Source organism: Palaemon carinicauda, chromosome 8, assembly GCF_036898095.1.
Source record: "Palaemon carinicauda isolate YSFRI2023 chromosome 8, ASM3689809v2, whole genome shotgun sequence".
Taxonomy (NCBI): domain Eukaryota; kingdom Metazoa; phylum Arthropoda; class Malacostraca; order Decapoda; family Palaemonidae; genus Palaemon; species Palaemon carinicauda.
Genome location: NC_090732.1, coordinates 43,965,718 through 43,970,717, shown reverse-complemented (window position 1 = coordinate 43,970,717; position 5,000 = coordinate 43,965,718).

Below are 5,000 nucleotides of genomic sequence, written 5' to 3'. Positions count from 1 at the left end.
TTCTCTGGGGCATTGCTCTGCTAGCAAGGGCAATGTCACTGTTCCATGCATCTGCCATTCTTGAGTAACTTTAAATCTTTAAGCCCATATTCATAAATATAAGCGTGCGAGCACACACACACACACACACACACACACACACACATATATATATATATATATATATATATATATATATATATATATATATATATATATATATATAAATATATATATATATATGACACCATGAATTCTACATCAGACACAGAGGGACACACGCTACTCGAATTAGTCAACAATGAATTTCTCCATTAGTTGGTCGATAAACCAACTAGGGGAAACAAAATAATAGATATTGTGCTAACAAGAAAAAAAAAATCAATCACGTTTCTTTAAAACCGTCGAAGGAAGACTGACAAAGGCATTATCATCTCCCTCTGGCCACTAAAAAAAATGGCATCTTAAGGCCAAAACCCATGAAAACCCAACGTATACTCATTTTCATCTTAGTAACCACCAGGCATACATAAAATTGACTTAAATTAACGTGAGAAAACAAAGAACTGAAAAATCAGCCACCTCCAGTCTATCTTGGTGTGACTCTTGACAGAACACTGACTTTCAAGAAGCATGTCAATAACCTCAAGAAAAAAGTAGTCACCACAAATAACCTCAGAAAAATAGCATCCACCAAGTGGGGAGCTGATGCAAAAATTTTAAAGCAAACCACCCTAGCAGTAAGTTACTCTACGACAGAATATTGTGCTCTTGTGTGGAATAGATCAAGCTTTGCCGAAAGAGTAGATACTGAGCAGGCACCCACTCTACAACCATCTCAAAACAAGAAGACACAGAAGGTTTTCATGACCGTGAAATAACTAAAGACCTCAGACCTATCAAAAAACAGATTGTATAAATGGAGACTGAGTGACAGTCAGACCACTAACAATGCCCATTCTAACCCAAGTGAAGAACTGCCTTGTTGATTCTCCCTTACCAGAAGGAAAGGAGTCACCCTAAATAGAGGAAGAACAAAATCTGGTAGGACAAGGGATAATCTCCAGAGATTGGATTCCACAAATAGTGCAGAATACCCTCGCGGGAAGCTAATCCAAACGATGAATCCCATCTTGTGTAGCTGCCTACTACAGCCCACTTGTTTGGACATGGATCCAATCAGTAGAACAATATCACAATAAGTTATGAAGATGATGATGACATGCAGAATATACATGACAATAACTTGACGTCCTTGCAGCTTTGCATCAAACAGTACTAGTCTTTACTCCCTTCTTTAATCAGCAAGTCAATGAACCATTTCTCCTTAGAGTCATTGACTAGAATGGTTTTTCAATCCTTTGATTGCTTTGTGTTTTCACCTTTGATGATCAACTTCCCAGTTGTTCCTCTTCATTGACATTCCACAGACTTCATCGAATCAGGGTTGTAAAAAATAGTGCTCAAGATTATGTTCCCCTTTGCCACGAGGCTGTATACCTTTTGTCATATAATTTTTTAATTTGCAGGATGATCCTTTATGTATAGTAAAATTTTATATTTCCATCAATGATCTTGAGCATTTAATTCACAGGAGGTAAGGTGGCATTAATGACATTCTTACTTACATGAGGCCTTTGATTTGTCGGTTTTGGCCAAGAATAGTTAAGCAGTAAGCCACGGGGTTCAGTGGACGGGTAAGTAACTCCGTCAAGTCCAAGTGAAGGTTTTTCTGCTGATGATACTTTATAAATAGATAAATAGTTGTAAAACAACGTTTACTTGTTGTTTGTACTTAATAACCTTCTTGCTACTTGCAGTTACCTTCACTTGCTTGATTACACTCTTGAGTTTTGGGAATGAGCCATTTGATTGGCTAAAAGAAGTCATTCCCTGATTTTAACGACTGCTGATGAATTTACCTATAGTCTCTTCCCCCGTAGATCTGGCTAGTGGAACATCATTGGTCACATTCTGTGAAACAGTTACTCCAGACGACAGGACAACAAGATCATCTGTCAGTACATTACATGAATTGGTGCAGTTTTTCACTGCTTCCATCATTCTCTTCAGGTTCCTAAACAGTCCTGTAATCTGTGATGGGTTCTGGGATGACTTGGTAGAAGCCTACTCTATAGCTTAGAGCGTCTGTGGAACCTGACCTGTCCGTTAAATGAAGCCTGAGTTCCCAGGGACAATCTGCGCCGGATATGATATAAAACAAGACTAGAAAACCATAGCATCTGGTATTGACTGGACATAGACATGGCTGGTGGCCCTTCATCATATGACAGCATCACAACTTCAAGATTTGAGTCTTTCCTTGCCGTAATATGAAAATCAGGAAAAGTGACATCATCAAGATGCAAGGATCTTTCGCCGCTTCTCTCAAGAACTGGGGTGGTCACTGGTTACCTCAATTTCCCCATGAATAATATGAATAAATTCACCACCAGAGACATCATTGATGAGTTGGTCACTTATCAAATTACGAATGAAATACATTGAGACACAGGATCTGGGGGAATTCTGATTGAGCAACACCATAACTGGTCTGCTACTTGGATAAAGGCTGTTTCTCTACAGTGCTTCAGCTCCAATATCATTATGAATTCTGAAGATATTGTTGTTATTCTTGCAGTATCTGAAAGAATAATTAAAAGCTCTTTATTATACAAGTAATCTGACACCAAAATCTGAAAATTAAATTGGGTGAACTAGAAAGGCAACATCTGCCAAGCAACTACAGCATATTTCACTCCATTTCTCTCCCCATGAAATCATGGACTGGCCCATAATAATTTTTCCAGAAATGGATTCCTTATAGATTTACAAGAAATCATTCTGAAGTAGTGTATGTAAAAATGTGAATAATGTCCTGCGGGTATATATTATAGCCATTTCCATACGATATTTGAGATTTGGTTTAAATACCAGGACGCAGTAGGTAAAAAATTTAATTATTTTTTGTCAAATAAAATACCGAAAATCACTAAAATTAATAATTTTGAAATGATATATAGAAAAAAACGTGACTTACATCCTGTGGACATGTATCCAAGGTACCCTCATAAGAAATTCCAGGTCATTTGATGTAAATATAAAGGCACAGGAGCCGAAAATGTACATTGCTTTGTCTAAAAAAAATGAACAAAAATTTCTAAATAGACTATTTTAAACAAACGTACACCAAAAATGTTGATGACTTCCTATTGGTACATATGTAAGACATCGCCATACCAAATTTCAGGGCATTCGGTTTTTATACCAGGGCACAGGAGACCAGAATATACATTTTTTTTTTTTTTGTAAAAAAAAAACAAAAAAAAAACACCTGCCTATTTGACCTTTATGCCAAATTTCGGGTCATTTGGCACGGATATGTCTGAGATGAATAGATTTGAAGATTTGACATCAGGAGGAGTAGATAGATCAGAAAAAAGCAATATATTTCCCTTCCATGGAGTGAAATATAAATATGTGGTAGTAAGAAAAATCCACACTTGATTTCAGCAGTTATCAGAAAAATACAGTATGTCATGTTACATGTATATACAGAGATTAGTGTATACAATCTATGCGTTTTGAAGTTACACGTGTATTGTACTTTAAACTAGCTTTGTAATGAGGTATCACATATCAGGATATATAAAATAACTTGCCTTCAGTGATACATTTCGTCTTTTATTCAAATTTGACACCACGCGAAGTGCAAAATCACAATTTTAAAGCACCCTGACTTTAACGTACAAAACTCATAAAGCATCCCAGTATTTTCCATGTTAAAATTGGTTTTCATGTTCTAAACATATTAGGGATTCTGGAAAATATTGGTTCATTAAGATATGGTGTGTGATGCACGTGGACCCCTCCTAGCCCATGAGCTACTAGACCAGTTATGGTCTGCGAGTGTACATCTTTCCATAAGGCATTTCCATATATACGGAATCTCAGTATAACGTTTCATAAATGGAAGGAAGCAGCTGATATAAAGTTCCTTTAATGATTCACCACAAACATAATACAAAAGCATGGATAACTGCGTACAAATATATATATACATACATATATATATATATATATATATATATATATATATATATATAATATATATATATATATATATATATATATATATATATATATATGAATATTTCAGTATATTCACAGCAAAAGCAAAGTCTCTTAACAACAACGGAATTCATATGTTATTGGCCATATGTTATTTTGCCACATATGTATTTTGTCATGATTGTTATAATCAAGGCAACAAACATTTGTCATGATACCATGAAACAGAAAACCAAAATACTTAACCAGAAGGGACTTCCGGTTAAGATTCTGCAACTACACGATCTAGCTGTTACTCCAACGTTATGTTGCAAGATGATGTTCCATAATAAAGAATTCTGTTGATTACGCTTCGTTCATTCCATGGACTTTATGTTCTCATAATTCTCATTATGGTAAAATTTATTCTACCCCACAACAAAGTTCGCTCTTCTCAAATGACAAGGTATTCCATCAACACTCATTTTGATAATTGTTATCTTTAATTGTTTTTAAACTTGTCTAAAAAAAATTAGTATATAAACATTCACTTCCGACTCTTATCCTTTTTTACGTCTCAACTATCCATCGCGTTTTTGTATATAACTATTTCACTTAAATATCTCTCTCTCTCTCTCTCTCTCTCTCTCTCTCTCTCTCTCTCTCTCTCTCTCTCTCTTCCTTCCGCATTTCGCCTTTTCACTGCGCCACTATTTACAGTTAAAAGTTATCCTAACGTGTATCATTAAAGGTTAAAAACAGATAAATAAAAGGTTTCCTTTCCCCCCACCCCTCCCTCTCTCCATGTCTCAATCTTCCGTGTCAATTACCCTATCTAGCTACTGTGTAAACCCCATTTTCCAATTATTCTTAGAGTGTTTAATGTAGAGAGTGAGCACACACACACCCTGCTCGTATTCGCAGACATGCACTCTGCATACACACATACATAAATTCACTACTGCCTTCAA